This window comes from Aotus nancymaae, unplaced genomic scaffold (genome assembly GCF_030222135.1).
Source record: "Aotus nancymaae isolate 86718 unplaced genomic scaffold, 86718_ANA_hifiasm-v0.15.2.pri h1tg000014l, whole genome shotgun sequence".
Taxonomy (NCBI): domain Eukaryota; kingdom Metazoa; phylum Chordata; class Mammalia; order Primates; family Aotidae; genus Aotus; species Aotus nancymaae.
In genome coordinates this window covers 76,167,100-76,188,061 of record NW_026988425.1, presented here as the reverse complement: position 1 = coordinate 76,188,061, position 20,962 = coordinate 76,167,100, and the positions used below count along the sequence as shown (strand labels likewise).

At 35.6% G+C, this 20,962-nt stretch overlaps 1 long non-coding RNA gene across 1 annotated transcript; it reads left to right on the top strand.

Moving 5' to 3' along the window:
* The first annotated feature begins 18,475 nt into the window (after positions 1-18,475).
* LOC105734661 (uncharacterized) lies at positions 18,476-18,721 on the top strand. The gene is made up of 2 exons (XR_001111583.2): positions 18,476-18,548; positions 18,640-18,721. It is a non-coding gene; the product is annotated as an uncharacterized LOC105734661 (long non-coding RNA).
* The last annotated feature ends 2,241 nt before the right edge of the window (positions 18,722-20,962 follow it).

Below are 20,962 nucleotides of genomic sequence, written 5' to 3'. Positions count from 1 at the left end.
CTCTTCACAAATTGTTGGTTCTGTGGCCACTGTAACAATTAATTATTAGAGATCTGTACCATGTACTTCTCTGAGTAACTAATGTCTGAGTGTCACTAATACTCTGCTTATTCACCTCCCCTGCTATCAAAGAAATGTTATATTTACACACATACGTAGTTGTCTTTTCTAGCAGCATATTTGTATATACGCATACACGTCACCTGCAACCTGAACAAAACATTTTTGCTAATATACTTAGAATAAACACTGATATTTCAAAGACTGAAAGTCACATTCCAAAAGAATAAAAATAGGAGAGTGAATTTTTTTTCAGATAACATCACATCATTTAAATTTTAAAAAATATTGAACAAATGAGAAAGAATGACCCTGCAACCTGGCTGTACACTTAATTATTAAATGGTAATAGCCATGGAATGATGGGAAAGCCAATTACTATAAATGCTGGCTACAATCCGACCCTGCACTAGAATCATTCCTTCTAAGCCCTAGTAAATATGACACTGCCTCTTAGAATAAACACGGGTCATGGACGATCTAAATCTCTTAATGAAAAAATTTTTTGATTTAAGAGCCCAAATAAAAATTTCACAAATGCAAAGATAAGTTCTACCTTCTTTCAAACTTCTAGACACAGGAGAAACACACACACACACACACACACACACACACACACACGCACACCTCTCAATGCAAAATAAATAAGATTTTCTACACTTTCTAGCTATAAGGTGAGAGCTGTGGGAGGAAAGGACTCATTAATAAATATTTTCATAAGGGGTTTCTAAAAATGACCCCGATACAACCAGAGAAAATCCACAGCTCAATCTAGTACAAAAACTTGTCCACACAGGAAATCATCCTTCCTAGTCTCTTTTAAAAATACAAACTGATGAGATAATAATCTGTAAATTCAAATACGCACCGCAAGAAATTTTTAAAGCTAAAAGTGTTTACTCAGTATCTCCTGTAAACCAAACTATGAATGGACTCCAAGGGGTAGGGAAGGCAATTTCTTTTTTCTTTCTTTTTTTTGAGACAGAGTCTTGCTCTGTCACCCAGGCTGGAGAAAAATGGCGCAATCTCAGCTCGCTATAACCTCTACCTCCCAGATTCAAGCAATCCTCCTGCCTCAGCCTCCCAGTAGCTGGGATTACAGGTGTGCACCACCATGCCCAGCCAATTTTTGTGTTTTTAGTAGAGACAGGGTTTCTCCATGTTGACCAGGCTGATCTCAAACTCCTGACCTCAGGTGATCCACCTGCCTCAGCCTCTCGAAGTGCTGGGATTACAGATGTGAGCTACCACGCTCAGCCCTCTTTTTTCTTTCAACAGTAACTATTGAACACCTACTAGACGCCAGGCACTCATTGAGGTGCTCAGGAGTTTGGTAGCAAAAGAAAGAGACACAATATATGTTCTACTTCTACCTAATAGACTGTATATTCTAGTAGAGTGAGTAGATAGCAAACTAGATACACAGCAATGATGGTACTATAAAGAAATGTAAAGCAAGAAAATGGACTAAGGAGTGGGAGGAGAAGAATACAGCTATTAGGCTGGTGTGGTGTCTCACATCTGTAATCCCAGTACTCTGGGAGGCTGAGGCAAGTGGATTGCCTGAGGTCAGGAGTTCAAGACCAGCCTGGCCAACATGTGGTAAAACCCCATCTCTGCTGAAGATACAAAAAAATTAGCTGGACCTGGTGGCAGGTGCCTTTAATCCCAGCTACTCAGGAAGCTAAGGCAGGAGAATCGCTTGAACCCTGGAGGCAGAGGTTGCAGTGAGCCAAGATTGTGCCACTGCACTCGAGCCTGGGTGAGAAGAGCAAAACTCCATCTCAAAATAAATAGAATAAAAATATAGCAATTGTGGGTGACTGATGAAAGGTGGCAGGGAAGACAGCAAATAAGTTAGAGGAGTAAATCCAGAGAAGGTCTTAGGAAAGATCATTCCAGGGAAAGGGGACAGCAAGAGCAAAGTCTCCAAGGCAGGAGGCTGCTCACTTATAAGAACAGCATGAAAACCACGTGGCTGAAGTGGAGCGAGGGCCAGAGAGCAGTAGGTGGCAAGAAGAGAGAGGTAAAAAGGGACAGATTAACTACAGCCTCACTGTAGGTCATTGTAAGGCCTTTCATTTTTACTCTGAGTGAGAGGGGAGCCATTGTAGGAGTTTGGGCAGAGGGAAAGGCACTCTGACTTAGGTTTTTAAACATTCGTTCTCAGATTCATGAAGAAGACAGATACACAACAACTAATCACACTACTAAGAAATGAATTGTAGTCACCAGGATATTATTAGACATAACCCTGAATGCTTACTATGCACTAGGCCTCTGGGTGTTATGTCACAAGGAGCACAGTCAACCTATTCCATACCTTCGCTGAGGAAATCGAGACTTGATGACTTTAAGCAAGGAGTCTACTATCACACAACAGCAGGTAGCAGAGCTGGACTTCAAACCCAAATCTCTGAATTCCTACTTTTAGAAAGGAAACTTCATGCTTTTTGCTTTCTCCAAGTTCCAGGGGACACAACAGAGGAACAAATTTGCTCTGACAGGGAAGCTGAAGAGGGCTCCACAGAGAAGTTAATACTTGAACTGGGACTTAAAGAATGAGTAACTTTCCCGGAAGAGAAAGGCGGCAAAGTCAATCTAAGCAAAGGAACGTATGGTATGTTCGGTGCTTTGTGTGGCTGTAGCTTAGTAGCCCACAGCAGAGGCCTGGGGTGAGACTCGATGGGTGGTTTTGAAAGATTTTTCCCTTTTCTAAAGTAATTTTTTTCCTATAACCAAGCAGAAGTAAAAAGAACTCTAAAGAACAATAACTGGGTGTATAATTATATATTTACAGCTGACTTCACCCATAAACAACAGACGAATCTGCTGTATTGCTTCTGTTGCTTCTGTGCTCCTAATACCGTGCCTGCAGTAAGTGCCCAGGAACTCTTTGTTGAAGTCTATCATAGGTAAGAGTGTTTGGTTATATGAGTTTTCCATAGCAATTTATACTCCTCTTTTGCCAGTTCAAGTCCAGAAGTGGGTGTGAATGGCAGCCACACAGAGCCAGCAACCACGTCCTCTATCCTCTGAGAAAACTACAGAATGCACACAGCTAGTGTGTCCTATGCTGGTGGCTAGCTACGCTTTCTCAGCTTAGATGCAGGTGACTAGCAAGGCACCTGGTTATCACTCTTGGAGCAGAGTTTCCACAGATTCCACAAACTTGTCATCTGAGAGGGAAGAATCAACCTAACTAGGAAATGAACACGCTCCATTGGGTTATCAGTCCTTGGCAGGGTAAAGTATATGGGACACCCCCTCATCGCCATGTTTTGCTTATCTGGAGTCACACAGGAGACAACATAGACATCAAACAAGTTCGTTTTCCCATAGGCTTAACATCTAAAAGAAAATAACACCCTTTGGAAAAGGAAGCTGTGTCTGATTAATCCAGAGTGATATGAGGGTCTCCAGTGGGCATGTGAATAAAATGGAACCACTGAAATTCCATCAGTTTCAAAAAAAAAAAAAAAAGAAATGTATCTAGACTTTGAAAAGGACATTGTCAACTTTTCTACCAAAATTTTATAAATGGGAGACTAAATTTTTACAGCAAAAAATAATGTAGAAATAGGAATCAATATATAGAACAAAAGTAAGTGTTTTCTATTGGAAAAGGTGTAAATAGTGCTGCTTCATGGCAAAATATCCAAGAAAAAAGTCGTACTTGGAATATGTATAAGTGGTCGAGATAGATTCCAAAAAAATAATTATTTATATAAATTGACTTTTCAGGATCATCTCCAATTTTTGTTCAAATACAGTAGTCTCTCCTTGTCCATGAAAGTTGTTCCAAGACTCCCAATGAATGGCTGAAACCACAAATGGTATCAAATCCTATATAAGCTATGATAAAGTTTAATTTAAAATTGGGTACACTAAGGCTTAACAACAACAATGATAAAATAGAAGTATTATAACACTACACTATATTAAACGTTAGATGAATGTGCTCTCTCTCTCTCTCTCTCAAAATATCTTATTGTACTGTACTCACCTATTTTCAGATTGTGTTTGACCACAGGTAACTGAAATTGTAGAAAGCAAAACCATGAATAAGTATGGACTACTCTCCATATTTCTGTTAAAAATGAGTTGACCTAGTAGTTAAGAATGACTAGGGTTTTGTAATTGAAATTCCAGGGTCCTATTCTCATCTCCAGCAATTAAAAGCTAGTGGATCCTGGTACATTACATAATCTTTCAAGCCCATCAATTTCCTCATTGTAAAATGGGTACAATAATACATTTCGTATGGCTCTCTAGTTTACGGTATATAAGATATTATGTCTATGATTATTAGCATATATTTGACACATTAGATGTTCTACATAGATTGCAGCTATTATTATTATCACTATGGTTATCACATCAAATTCTTAAAGGAGTCCATTATCCTCAAACCAAAAACAAAGGTGGAAAGTGTTTATCTAGAATAGTAGTTCTCTAAGTGTGATCTTTGGAGCCCCCAGTTCCCAAGGCCATTTTAGTGAATCTAAGAGGCAAAAAGTATTTCTGTAACGGAACTATAACATTATTTGTGTTTTTTATTCATTGCTTTGACATTTGCACTGATACTGCAAAAGCAGTGTTGTAGATAAAACTACTATCAGCATAATCAGGGCAATGTCATCCAACCTCACCAGTCTTCGTTGTATTCTTCATGTACTCCCAACGTTAAAAGCAAGATTGGTGGGAGGTGCAGTAGCCCATTTTACTTAAAGTCTTTGATGAATAAAATAAATTTTATTTTAAGACTCTACCCTGGGTTCACATTTTTTAGATTATGTATTCTTTTTACTTGAAACATAATAATTGTACATATTTATGGCATACACAATGATGTTTCAATACATACAATGTATAGTGATCAGGTCAGGGTAATTAGCATATCTCATTTTAAACATTTATCACTTCCTTTGTGTTGGAAATATTTAATATTCTCTCTTCTAGCTGTTTGAAATATATAATATGTTATTGTTAACCGAGGTCATCCTATGGAGCTTCTAGAGCTTAATAATCCTATCTAACTGTAATTTTTTCTTTTAGCAATACTCTCCCTATATCCCTCATTCCCCTTCCTAATCTTTAGTGTATTCTTTTCTGCAATTTACTGCTATAAGATCAATTTGGGTTCACCTCTTTTGAGTAGTTTGTGTAACTGAGTAGGAAGTATGCGTAAAACACCCCTGCTGCATGTAGGAGTATGGCAGTGGTCTCCAGAAAGGGCACTTATGCTGCTTTTTTTTTGTGGAAACCAACTTTTATTTGAAGAAATGACTGAAAACAAATTATAATTATACAGACTTGTGTATTTGTCATGTGTTTTGTCAAAATGTATGATGTGAACCTGTCAATTCAGAAAAACAACACATGATATTTGTTGTAAGTAATAAAATATGGCTACCACGTGGAAATTAGAATGATAAATTGTACCTGCCATTGTAAAACTGACAGCATCCTAAAACTTTAAGACATTTCTGATGGGATTGGTAGGGAAATTAATAAATGTGCTTTTATTTTATTTTATTTTGTTTTGGAGATGGAGTCTCACTGTGTGCCCAGGCTGGAGTACAATGGCATGATCTCAGCTCACAGCAACCCCTGCCTCCCAGGTTCAAGTAATTCTCATGCCTCAGTCTGCAAAATAGCTGGGATTACAGGTGCACACTACCATGTCCAGATAATTTTTGTATTTTTAGTAGAGACTGGATTTCACCATGTTGGCCAGGCTAGTCAAGAATTCCTGGCCTCAAGTGATCCACCTGCCTTGACCTCCCAAAGTGTTGGGATTATAGGAGTGAGCCACTAGGCTTGATCATAAATATGATTTTTTGATACAAAGTGAAATATGTCAGCCTTTTAAAAAACGAGATACCTCAGTGAACCTATATTTTCAAGTGTCCAAACTGTAATGTTACAAAATCAATTATAAAAGTGTAACAGATTTATTCAAAGTGTAAGATGGACCTTTGAATTTTAATATAGTAATATAAAAAGCTCATTTACATAATTTCAGATTTCATACTACAACTAAACCTTAAGAAACTAAGAAACTACCACATTCAAGTTTTGGTGTAGTATCAAAGAATAATATCCATAATTTTTAAAAGGCTACTAAAATATTTCTTCCTTGTGCAACTATATATCTGTTTGAAGCCATATTTCTTCTATAAACTTCAGCCAAAGTAACACATGATAGCAGGTAGAGTACAAAAACAGTATGAGTATCCAGCTATCTTCTAATTGTCAGACATTAAAGAGATTTGTACAGATTTAAAATAATTCCATTCTTATTAGTTTTTGTTTCATCAAATAAAGTAATTTTATAAAAATATTATCTTTAAGATATATAATGGTAATATTTTTATTTTAACAAATAAAAAATTTGAAATTATCTGGTTTTCCTTTCTAATACCATAAAGGTATTAAGTATCACCCACATAAACAAAAATTCATTAGGGTCCTCAATAACTTTTGAGATTTCCAAGAAATTTTTAAGAACAGAATCTTTGAGAGCTGCTGATCTAAAACGTGGATATTTCAGCATATATCTCCAGTTTGCCAATCGCATGAGGCTCCTCCAATAAAATGTCACCCTTGGATATAAAAAGTATAAGGAAATGCCCCAAGTTGTGCTAGGAAATCAAATTGCAAATAAGCTTTTTCATGAACAAGTATAAAAACAAACTCCTAACTACTTTTGTAAGCAGAAGTGCTATGTCTGTAAGTTTTATCCACAGAAATGAATCACAGTATTTTTTAAGATACCAAGTCATTATAATAATAAGATAACAAAAAGCTTTACATAATATATTGCCTTATCATATTTTAGACACATTTTCTCAATTAACTTTCATGAGAGTCTCTGAATAATATTATTAGTTCTATTTTTATTATTAATATCTGTATTTTAATCAGATGGAAAATAAAGAGTGGACAAGTAAGTCACAAAGCTAGTAACAACTGCAGTCAAGAAGGTAACCCAGACTTAGTAGCTTTCAAATTCCACACTCCAGGTTCGGGAATGAAACCATAGTAAGCCTCTACTTGTAATTCTGAGTTGTTATGGCTACACCCTGTTAGGATATCTTAATTGATGAGATAATGTTTCCAATATCTCAGCGGCTAAAAAACAACGATTTATTTCTCACTTATGCTATATGTCTCTTATGAGCTGAATGCAGATTTGCTCCATATTTTCTTTAATTCTTGACCCACACTGGTGAGGATTCTCTGCTTGAAATGTTGTCAGTTTTGTGGTATAGAGAAAAGAACATAGTTAACCATATTCTGCCTCTTAAAGCTTCTCAGAAGTGTTACACTCCACTTCTACTCATATTTTCTTGGTTGAACAAAGTCGTATCACAAAGCTTGAGTTCAATATTGTGAGTGGTTTAATATAATATGTGGCATACTGTCAATGTGATACAAAATAAATAGAAAAGTCAAGATGAAAGCAATTAAAATTATTCTTTAATGGCACTACAATTAGCTCTAATCTATTTTGCATTAAATTAGGTCTCATGATATATCATTGGTATCAGACATAGCCTAGTGGGTAAGTTGGACAGAGATGAGTTAATCAGGTTTAAAATTCTTTATGTAGTATATATATGATGTTATATATGTATTCTTTGGACTAGGCTACAATCTTGGTGCTGAATCAGTGTCTGACATTCTATTTCTGAAGTCCATTCTAGAGAGAGCCCAAAGTGATTTTGTTATCCATTTCTCCATCACCAACCAAAGATATACTAATTACTATATTTAAAGATAAGAGATAGGCTTTAATAGGTGAAAACAGTGACTTTTCAATTACCATCACAAATCGTACAAATGAGTTTTAATTGGTTAAATTAAAAGTATTCAATATATGTAAGTTCGTTAAGATACTTATGAGATAAGCCCTATTCTTGCCAATTCAAGCCTTTAAACTCCAATGATTTCTGGCTGCCTGATGCAACCAGATAGTAAGAGAATCCTGCTTTAGCTTTATTGTCTATTCAAAATAACTTAAAATTCTATGAACAAATTGACAAAGTTTGTAAGAGTGTCTTGTCTGAATTCTTAGAGCTTTAGATTTTTCTGAATCATAATTAATTTAATTAGTTTTGTGTGCTTATGATTTATGTTTTGTTTTGAGACTTTTTCCTCCAACCAATTACACCCAATTGCATGATTTATTTCAGCTCAGATAGAATTAAACCTTAATGTAGCTTAATTTGAAAAGAAAGCATAACCACGGGCTAAGTTATTATTTACTATCTCCTATAATAAACTATTAAAACATTTTTGAAAAGACATAGTAATTAATTATTAATCGTTATTCAGCAGGCATTTAAGGGCAAGTTATAATGTTTTTGTGGACTCTATGAATAAGAAGGGAAAGTGACTTAATTTTAAACATGCCTAAGAAAATAAATTCAATACCTCCCTCTCATATCCTTCATCTCTAGGTAAAAATAATATTTACATTATGACCTTACATTTCACTCTGACTGAGGTTATATATATATATAAAGAAAAAACAGGGAAATTGTATGTGGTTTTAAGTATCTTTCATAAATCCTTGAGGGAATTTGTTTTGGTCATGAAATCTCTCTCATACCATATTTAACAATTGTTTTTGAATTTGACTTTCTATGTCATGCCATTCAGATTTCCATAAAATAAGAAACATACTTAAATTATAGCAATAATTTTATATAAATTCTTGTGTTGTGTCTTGAATAGTTCCATGCTGGTCCATAAACTAAAGAAAAATTTTAAATTCCATATATTCCTTAAACATAAAAAAGTTCAACTTCATAAGATAAAAAACATCACTACCATAGTGAGATGTCAACTTCATTGATTTTTCATAATATATTGCCAAACAGGTCAAACATTATTGAAAATTAGGCAGGCCTGAAGGTGGACTATTTATTTGCATATGCTTCTGAGGTGTAAGGGTATGTAAGGAGAATCAGGACCCTGTGATATTAGTGTTTCTTAAATACTTATTTGTATTCAGTAAGATGACTTGAATGCCCACTGTGTGTGTGCTTTGACAGTTTCTTTTTTATATTTTTGCTTCATTATTCCAATGCCCCACAGAGAAAAAATATCAGATTAGTATTTCTGTTATATTGTATTTGCCAATGAATTCATTTATTAGCAGAACAGATGTAGCTTGAATATTAGTCTGCTCAGGCTGCCATATCAAAATACAATGGAATGGGTGGCTTAAACAACAGAAATTTATTTTCTCACAATTTTGGAGACTGGGAAGTTCAAAATCAAAATATCAGCAAGGTAAGTTTCATTTCGAGTCCTCTTCTCTTGATTTATATGCACCCATGATCTCTTTGTGTGAGAGGAGACTGAGAGAGCAAGTTCTCCTGTGTCTTTTACAAGGATATTCATTTTATCAGACCAAGAGTTGATTCCCATGACCTTATCTAACCCTAAGTATCTTTCAAAATCCCCATCTCCAAATAGCATTACACTGAGGCTTAGGGATTCAACATATGAAGTGGAGGAGGACATAAACATTTAGTCCATAATATCTTATAATGCAACCCATATGTGCACGTTGAATAATTCGATCCACTTAAAAAGAATTCTATGAAATATTGTAGCCAACAACAGACAGGCAACTTTGAAGTATTTACATAAAGACAATTTTTAAAATGTGTGTAGATTTTGCTTGACATATTTTCATACTATTGAGTTGAAGAAGCAGATTCTTAAATAAATACTTTTAAATCAATGATATTATAAACAAATATGATATTTTGTTTCTGAATATTAAGACAGGTAATATTATTTGATAATACTGCCCTGAAAAGGAACTTCATTATTGAAAATGATTCAATCTCCAATCTCAGAATGGTAATTCTTAACAAAACTATTTATCCTTTGATTGTTGCAGCTGTAAAGCTGAATGTCAAGTTCACAGTTTGCATATTTGTGCAGATTTGTTTAGAAAATGGGCTCTGTTGTGAACTTGTTTCAAAATTGCCAAATGGGTGTATAATGAAAACACATCTGCTAAACAAAGAGAAAGACCAAGTTTGAGAAAGGAATTAGCAAGAAAACATTAGTTTAAAAAGTTCTTTTATAATTAAACTGTATTGCAAATGAAGTGAATCTTTTCCCAAACATGCTATTCATAGCATCCATAATCATCAAATAGCAGACACTTCAGGCAGAGTCAGAAGTAGATCGGCCTCGAGCAATTAAAAATAAAGCAGAAGAGGGGATGGCAGATTGGGGATGAGGTAGCACTGGCATGATCTTCTAATATCAAATACCAAGAAAACAACATTAAACACGATGTTAAAAAAAAAATAACATTTAAGGTGACTCTTTATATGCCTTTACCCAATAAAAAAGACCGAGAAAAAGTTGTAAAAGGGTCTTCTTTGATTTAGGGTGTCAATATTCTAATCTGCTCAAATGCTACATCATATATGTATTCTTTTAATATACATACATACACATGCATACAAATATACACATACACACATACATATATACATACACATATATAATACACTCATAAGTATTATGTACTTAGATTCATAAGTATCTGTATAAGACAGGTATATTAAGAGAAAAACCTCACTGATGTTGATTTTTCATATATACTGATATAAATATATAAATATAAATGATTTAAATTATATATATCTATGTATCTCAAGCCCTCCAATCACAGTCTTGCAATCCGATCTCCCTTGTATGCATCATCTAACATACCACGTATTTCCTTATCTCTTTATTGTCTATCTACCCCACTCAAAATATAATCCTCAGAAAAACAAAACCACTATCTCTTCAGTTCTCTGCTATATCCTAAGAACATGTGCCTGGCATAGGGTTGGGATCCATAAAAATCTGCTTAGTAAATGAATGAATGAAGAAATAAATTAAATGTTCACATCTTTTGGCCCTAAGAGAAATAGTATAAACATCTGACCAGTATTTATTGGTCTACTTCTGTCTGGATAAAGAGGCTCCTTTTAATACTATAATTTTTATCAAACATCTATGTTTCTTTGAATAACATTTCATTCTGGATTAGAATATCTTTGTAAATATGGAATTATATCATATTTTCCCTGCGTAACATTATATCCAGTGGAGAATCAAATTTGCTTTTAGATTATAAATCTATATTTGGCCACTGGTTATTATTTATTACTGTTTCTTCACACTGTGTATAAGAGTTCAAAGTTTTCTACACATCTTTCTAAGTGAAACTTAGTTAATGCCTTTCTCAATTAGTTTTTTTCCTATTTGAAGAAGTCAAATTTGATATTATCAATTCAAAAGAGAGAGGGAAAGAAAGGAAGGGAGAAAGGAAGAAAGGAATGAAGAAGAGAGAAAGGAAGAAACGAATTCCCTAATGGCATTACAGAGTGTATCCCTCATTTTTATCTCCCATCAAAACTTCGTAGTAATTGGACATTAAAGAACAAAATTGGTCATTGAGCTCTCTGTCTTCAGCAAACCTAAACTCTATCAGAAGCATAAAAAATATTTTCAAAATGCAAAGTTGTTTGATTATGATACCCCCATGCTTAAACCATTACAGTTATTTCCTATTGCTCTTAATGTAAACAGCAACATCCTCAACACTGACTAAAATATCCACCTGGTCTGGCACTTGCTTATCGCCCTAGCCTTATTAATGATTGTATTAATCCATTCTTATGCTGCTATAAGGTCATACTAGAGACTGAGTTCTTTATAAAAGAAAGATGTTTAATTGACTCAGTTCTTCAGGGCTAGGGAGGCCTCAGGAAACTTACAATCATGGCAGGAGGGGAAGCAAACATGTCCTTCTTCACGTGGCAGCAGCAAGGAGAAGTGTAAACAATAGGGGTGAAAGTTCCTTATAAAACCATTAGCTCTCCTGAGAACTTACTCACCTGCTCCAGAACAGCAGCATGGAAGTAACCACTCCCATGATTCAACTACCTACCCCCCGGTCCCTCTCACAACATGTGAGGGTTATGGGAACTACAATTCAAGATGAGATTTGGTTGGGGATACAGCCAAACCGTATCAATGATCACTCTGTCACTCAGTCTATGAGCTCCAGCCAAGTTGCCTTCTGTTTATGTCTAAAGTCTCCATTCTCTTTCCAAATGCCATGTATTTGATTACATTCCCTGTCTATAAAAGCTTTTAATCCTTTTCTCTTAATTTAGCCTTCCTCATCTTTCAAATCTCACCTCAGAGGTCCCTTTTTCTTGAAGCTTCCCTTCAACTTCCTCAAATTCTCATTGTAGAGTAGTTTCCCTTGCTTAAACTCACATATAAAGTTGTTTTTTTCTTTATTTCCTTCCTTATTTTCTTCTTTTCCTTCCTTCTTTTTTTTCGTAGAGAATACATGTCTTAATAACTTCATTTGCATTTCTGTTTGACTAAAACTTGTCTCCCCAATTAACCTGTAGGAGAGCATGGACACATCTTTTGCTCCCCATTGTTTCCCTAACTCAAGAACTGTGCCTGGCATATACGATAGGAGGTTATTAATATTTATCACATAAATGAAAACAGGTAACTTTTGAACTGCTTGACTTGCCTTGCTAATGAAAGTCAACTATTGTTTAAGATGCCTTTACTTACTCAGTAATAGTTAAAGAATGAAATGATGTTTATAACCTTTTCTTCTTGGTATGCACATAGGTGACTAAAAAGCAGTAATGCAGAAAGGTCAAACATTAAAAAGTATCAATATCAGGCACTTATTACCTGTTCTGATGCCTGTAAGTTCATCCAGTGTTAGGACATGTGTTCTTATTGGAAGTTGAGCACACAATAGTATTCATAAACAAATGCTATATTAATTTTGTCTATGATTTTCAAGGAAACAATTTTAAAACAAGATCTTGATGATAATAATGAAATCAATAAAAGGGAAAAAGTCGGAAAACCTGAAAACGAAGCACCCAGATCTGAGGAACATTTTCATAGAAATAAATACATAGTTACTCCATTGTGAATATGCCATGTTTTGTGGTGCTAAATGTTTCATGCCTCACAAAACAGAAGTTATAAAAGATCAGTCTGTAATCAAAGAATAAATGTAACACCATCCGTTAAAAAAAGGAAAGGATGACACAAAGATGATAAATGAAGTGTCTTTTCAGAAATGGAAAAAAAAATGAATGAAGACCTCAGGCATTAAAATTGGTCTGGTTTCTCCCTAAAGTTTCTGAGAGGATTTTACATTTTTCTCATTTGGTTTCTTCAATAATTTTATGTGAATTTGAGTCCAGAAAATGCTCCATTAATACTTTCCATACCAACGCAAATCAACAAAAATGATTCGAATACACAGAGAAAAGAGACTAGGTGTTGACTGATGTTTTTATCATGAACCTAGTTTTAAATAGTTATGTGACCTTTATGAAATAATTTTACCTCTCTCTTGAATCTTACTTGCAGCATAGAATTTAGTGAGAAACATACCAGTGATAATTCTTGTGCCTTCTAACATATGCCAGAGAGGTGATATACACTAATTCTTTCACCTCAGTGTGTGTATATGTGTGTGCATGTGTGTGTGTGTGTGTGTATGTGAACTCAAGGAGTGTTCATTGTACTGAGAGGGTTTTCTTTGCCCTCCCTCCAGAATCCCTTTCTCACCTACCCAATGCTGTGTGGAATTCCTTAAAAGTGATACAGAATTTTATTCTATAGTTGGCATTAAAAATAAACACACAAATCACCCTAGAAGGAGTGACATTTCAAATTTCATACTAAGATTTTAAAAGATCTCAAGAAGACCTTTTCCTGAGACTAAGTTTTGACAAAGTTAATAAAACTCGAGGGTAGTGAATGCTGAAGAAGGGGGAATAAAAATGGCAAAGCTTAGAGCACCAAAAGCACATTTCGCTTGCTTTATGTCTTTGCTGGGAGCTGGCCCTGGAGGCCAACCTAGAGGTACACATAGTTACACATAGTTCAAGTGTAGGTAGCAAACACTACACCTCCGTTCCTATAGGAGCATGAGTGTATAGGGTGTTGCTTGGGCCCAGGTGCTATCCATGCGGACTGGCAGTATTCCCACATACTTCCAGGAATAAGACCAGAGACTATCTGATTGTAAAAGAGCAAATAGAACATAATGGAATACCAGTGTTTAAAACACTGGGAGAAATGGCAGTTCAAGCAAGTTAATGAAACATTATTTGCTTGATTTTGACCATGTTTTTAAGATATAATTCTGTTTGGTTATTCATTTGGCAGCCAGAATGAAAACTGTATCTTTTAAAAATATCTGTAGAATCTGGAGACACTCTGGGCATTTCATATAGCCTTATGCTTGCAATAACAACTGGTGGCTAAGAATCCCGGTACAGATGGCAGATACAATTACTAGATGGATGCAGTGTTTCTGACAGTCTCATTTGTCTGGTTTTGATAAAATAACAATCCAATGAAAATGGGTTTCTGTGTTTTGCAGAGTATTCTAGCATATTCTTGCATATTTCTAGGTTGAAACTTAAAGAACAGTGTCTTCTTCTGATCTAATGTTACCCCTTGTCCTTCTCAACACCGTTTAGGCCCACATTTTCCTTGTTTTTCAATACATTGTTATCTTCTTTCTTTTTTGCTGTCATCACTGAGAAAGAGTAAGATGAAAATGAAGTCCAGGAGGCTGCTGGGCCTCCATGAGAGTATGTAATTGGTGTGTCATGTTGGCCCAAATTCCAGAGGCCTATTGAAAACACAGAGAGGTTGGCCCAAATTCCAGAGGCCTATTGAAAACACAGAGAGGTTATAAAAAGGTAAAAAAAAAAAAAAATGAGATTGTTATTGACATTCCAGACAGAGACAGAAACCCAACATCGGGCACAAGGTTGGGAACCAGAGAGAAAAGGTAGAAATTCCAGTCAGAAAAAAAAAAAATTGTCTGTGACCACCTAGGTCAACTCCCCAAAAACCTTTCACTTGAGTGATATTTACTAGAGAATTCCTCCTCCCAGGGGCTTTGCTAATGGGACTCTTAAAAATGCTTTGGACTTCTGACACCTTCCAGTGCTTAAGATTCCCTCCTCCCCTGCAGCAAATAACATTCATCTTAGTCTTGTTTAACAATCCAAAAACCCTTTTAAGATTTTTAAATTCAAACTCCTGTCAAGACTAACCACCTTAATTATCATGGGGTTGAGAAATTGCTGTAAGACCAGGTGGGAAAAGGGGGATGGGGAGAACAAGAACAGATAATTATAATGAAACCCAGGATCTGTGTACCCTAGCATGCCACCACAATGTGGGCTGAAACTGCTAATTTCTGGTATCACTTGGAAGTTAACTACTTTTTACTGAGTCCTCTTGAATGATTCCAGGAATGGCTTTCTTAATAGGAAAGGGTGAATGTAGAGTTGTAAGAGTCTAGTGTGCCTTTTAGTATTTATGCCTCCCAGGTACACAAGGCCAATTTATCATCAAGACATTGAATACAGAAGTATAGGTTCACAAGGGGCTTCTAAAAATCATTTAGTTTCACCTCAGCTTCTAAATAAACAAGTCATTCTGAAAAATTTTTAATTAATTATTTATATCTTACCTAAAAAAAAATCTTCTGACAACCAGATGGCATTGTTTTTCTCCATAAAACATTCCAGAGTTAGAATTAGAAAGATGCTAATATATAATACAAGTTTATTTGACTGCAATTTAAGATAGTTTCTTTTTTTCTGTTGTTTCACTATTTTTCATATATAAGTATCTTTTGTTATATTTTAAATAAAGATACCTACAGGTGTATTTTTTCTCCTTGGTTATGAGATTAAAATTACTTACAACTGCATATTCACTATTGATGCATAAATTAGAGTGAGAAATTTGATTTTTTTTTTGTAAATATATTTTTATTGGTCACCTTCCTCATTTATCTATTTATTATTTTTTATTGCATTTTAGGTTTTGGGGTACATGTGAAGAACATGCAAGATTGTTGCATAGGTGCATACGTGGCAGTGTGATTAGCTGCCTTCCTCCCCTTCACCTATATCTGGCATTTCTCCCATGCTATTTCTCCCCAACTCCCTACCCCCCATTGTCCCTCCCCTATCTCCCCCCAACAGACCCCAGTGTGTAGTGCTCCCCTCCCTGTGTCCATGTGTTCTCATTGTTCAACACCCACCTATGAGTGAGAACCCAGAACCGCACAGCTTCATGGAAACTGAACAACTGGCTCTTGAATGTTGACTGGATAAACAATGAAATGAAGGCAGAAATAAAGATGTTCTTCGAAATCAGCGAGAACAAAGACACAACATACTAGAATCTCTGAGATACCTTTAAAGCAGTCTCTAGAGGAAAATATATAGTAGTAAGTGTCCACATGAGAAGAAAGGAGAGATCTAAAATTGACACCCTATCGTCAAAATTAAAAGAGCTAGAGGAGCAAGATAAAAAAAAAACTGAAAACCTAGCAGAAGACATGAAATAACTAAGATCAGAGCAGAACTGAAGGAGATAGAGACACAAAAAACCCTTCAAAAAAATCAATAAATCCAGGAGCTGATTTTTTGAAAAGATCAACAAAATAGACCACTAGCCAGATTAATAAAAAAGAAAAGAGAGAATAACCAAATAGACGCAATAAAAAACGATAAAGGGGATATCACCACAGATTCCACAGAAATTCAAACCATCATCAGAGATTATTACAAACAACTCTATGCACATAAACTAGGAAACCTGGAAGAAATTGATAAATTCCTGGACACTTGCCTCCTCCCAAGCCTAAACCAGGAGAAATTTGATCTTTATAAACATACCTCTTTATGTGGTAACTGAATGGTTTGCAATACAAGGGTGACAATGAGGAAAATCCTTGCGGTAAAAGCACGATCTGTGACTAGCTCCCACTGATTCAGTTTTTACTACAATTTTGTGCCACAACTGTAGTTTCCTATTTAATGTTTTACATGAAACTAAACCCATGAAGAAAAATACCTCTTATTTATATGAGGTAATATAGAAGGAGCAAATCTCTTTGGAGGTCCCCACTGCTTGCTTCAGGGATATTTTTGAAAATCAAAATTAAGTCTACATGACCCCAAATGCCTGCCAACCAACGCTTTGCTAAATGCACACTGTACATGCCTCCATAGCCAAATTGGGGCAGCTTTGGCCAGTCAGCCTGGGCTCAAAGCCACTCTGGTTGGCAGTCTTGCCAACCAGAGCTAGGGAGGTGGGGCTCTCAGGCAGCCTTGCCATCTTTCCACAACTCTGCAAGTAAAAATTCTAACAGGATTCCCTGAGAAAACTTAGAGACGGTCACCAAGGACACCCTACAGAAAGCTTGCTCTCAGTAGTTGTAGATGCCACACTAATCTGTTGGCTACTGTAACTCAAGTTCCCAGTGAGGTTAAAGTGAAAATGGAAATTATCAGTTTTCCCTAATTCCTATGATATTCCTGTTCCTCCTACACTACACTATTATGACCTTGGCAAACCCTCCAAAATGGTATTGAACCCTAATTCTCTAACAATCTCATTGTCTTTTATCTACTTCTATAACTGGATTTTTTTGGCAATAAGAAGGCTGCAAGTAGGCAACATGTGTGTAACTAAACTCATTAGCAGCAAGAGCCAGCTTAGGTCTCAGGAGACGAATACTTAAAGCAGTTGTTCCAAGTGTTGTAAAACTGCCATGAAGTAGAGATTTGGCAATATCTGGGTCAACTGGATAATTGCAAACCGCCAAACCGGGTCATCCAGGTCAATCGTATTTCAACCGGAACGTGAATCATTTAATCTGGCTGACCCAAATGATCAAATTAACTAGGAAACTGACAAGCTCCTTAGATTTTTTGGTCTATAAACATAAAACTGTAAGAAAGGAAATCTCAGAGATTGCAGACTACATGGAATTTAGGAAGTGCCATCAGATCCTTCCCATGGAGTGCTCTCTAGCAATATAAAGAGATGCGTATGCATGCACTTTGCTTGTGGCTAATAGACTACAGAGTAATCTACGGCCTCTATTCTAAGATGTGTTTAACGCTTTTTACCTCTGCAGCTTTTGCATTAAGAGTAAATCCATAATGGAACCTGGCCAGCTGGAGTGTTGATTATTTTTGAAAAACAATTTGGTTCTTGGACATTGTTTTCTCCTGTGGAACAAGAATTTAAATTCATCCTACTGCTTTGCTCTTCCCCGACCCAAAGGAAAATTAGAATAGAGTTTGGATTCTGAAACAGTTTGTACTTCTGGACTCATTGGTGCTTAATAATAGATATCTCTAACCCCTAGACAATTAACTAGTGCTCATATATAATTCCCTTGACTCACAATGAGGAACTAAAAAGAGTAAAGATAAATGTAAAATCTAATTGGAATTCTTACACTTATCCCTATAGCCAAAATGGAGACTTGAAAATTTATGCTACACAATTACAGTGTCTCTTCACATTGAAGGAAAGGAAGAGTGAAGCAGTAATCGAAAATATCGTTCAAGGTCAGATCATACCACTGTTTCTGACTGCCTGAATTTGTCTCCAGGTTGGTACTTACTCTTCCTCCCTTGTGTTCTGGTTCTTCTCCCTCAGGATTGACATTAGAATTGGACAGATCCAGACCAATCTCAGAGGCCTCGATTCTGAGCACATTACTGTCCCCAGGACTGATAACGTAAGTTTGACGTCTATATCTTTGTTCATTTCTAACACTGTTGTCAAGACAGACAGCTAGCAGTCAACAGGAAAAAAACAAAAACAAAAACAAAACCCTCCTTTTGGTCACCCATGGTGCAATAACACATACACTATAAAACAGAAGTATGTATTTATGGCATGCTGGAAAGAAAGCTCTAATCTGAGGAATGGAAAAAAATAGTGAACAATAATATAAACCACAGACTTTCATCTATTTCATCCCCATTACTTTTAATCTTTGCTTTCTCTTTTTTTCCCAAACTGGATAATTTAGACATTTCCTACAATAGGCCTTCATTAAAATCCATAAATGTTTTTATGGATATGCATGTAGAAAATTTGCTCCAAATCTTGAATTTGAGCAAGGTCTTCCCTTAAAGAAAAAAAGCATCATTGACATCTGCTGAAGTGTTAATTTCTCTGAAATCACAGAGGGTATTAACACAGTCTTTCTCTTGCTGAATAATAAGTTTTAAAAAATTTTAAAGAATGCTAAAGGGCTTTCATGCAAAGATTCTGTTATTATATCCCCGACTTTCCTGAAATTTTTTTTTTTTAACTTTTTATTCTAAACCTATGGCTTCAAAAATTTATACATATTTAAAGACTTGTATAGTTCATATACATTGGCAACATTACACATAATTCATTCATAAAAATTGAAGGGGAATATTTTCTCACTCTCCTGGATGTGAGTTTATGGATGTGAGAAGGGATTTTCAAATTAGTCTTGTCACTTAATACTAAACAGGTGAAAGCAAAATGAAGTGAAATAGCTGAAAAATATTCTTCTATTCTTTGACCCATTCTCTCTACCCCTAAAGTAGGTAGAATTCTTCATGATATAATTTAATTCTTTTAAGTTTTACTATTCAGTGATTTTTACATCCACAGAAAAAGCTAAACACTAATTTGAGGAAGTGATCCAGGTAGAAGAAATGAGTAGCAGGACAACTGAAACCAGGAAGGAATGAAAGCCAAGTCAAGAGCTTGTTACTGAGTTGGCTTCCGCTATTGGGATGAGAGGGGAAGCAATCGGCCATATGTTCTCCTCCCTTTCTGGTAGAGGATAGCCCTTGTGCACTAATGTTCCCACGCTTCTAGGATACAAATGTGTAAGTAAAAAGTGAATTTCAGTGGCCATCCCACACCTCCACATCAAAGAAATCTGTTAACAGAGGTATGCATAGCCAACCAAGCCAAGGTATCGGATCACACCTGCACAAATGTGGCAGCAGAAGCTTTGGAAGAACTGATTACAGCAACGATGCTGGAGAAAGAAGACGGGACAAGATATTTAAAGTGTTAGATTGGAGGTGCTCCAAAAACCACATTAATGATCCATTTTGCTTCATTTCTCTTTTCACTGTGGAGTAAAGCAACCTACTAAACTCATCTAGATATAATGGTCTTAATGGTTCATATCTTTAAGGGGCAGCTGAACTTTTAAAGAACATTATTTCTTATGGTGGCATGTTGTGTATTATTGGAGTACACATTTCTATCAGAGCAGTCTGCTCAGTGCTGCCTAGAACTGATCACGGATGGAAACCACCTACTGTACCTACATACAAATTTCTCCTGTCCTTTTCTTGGAATGGCATTAGACTCATGGTAGTAGTAGCGCAAATGTGGTTTTGTGGAGCGGTCAGAAGACTTTTCATAAGGGTAGTTTTTAAATAAGAATGGCATTTATCTTTTTTATTTAGTCATACCATCTTTGAATTAATTTTGGTTAAATTTATATTTCCCTAGAAAAGCATGTGTGCATCTGTCTCATTTGCCTGTCTTATGACTCTTATTAGTGCTATAGTTTCCTATTTTTCTATTTAATCCCATAAATGTATCAATGTATAAATTTTCCTCCGAGTGCTCCCTTGGCTAGATTCCATATGGCTTCCTTATGTTTATTGATTTGCAAATATTCTCTATTATAGTGGTGATTTCTACCTTAAGGCAATAAATACTTAGTATGTTAATATTTCTAAATTATTATATTTTTAAGGTTAATCTATTGTTGCAAAAGTTTAATATTAAATAAAGCAGTTTTCTTAAAGAATATTAAAAAGATCTATATGGTTGGGCGTGGTGGCTCACGCCTGTCATCCCAACATTTATGGAGGCCAAGAAGGGTAGATCACAAGGTCAGGAAATCGAGACCATCCTGTCTAACACGGTGAAACCCCATCTCTACTAAAAATACAAAAAATTAGCCAGA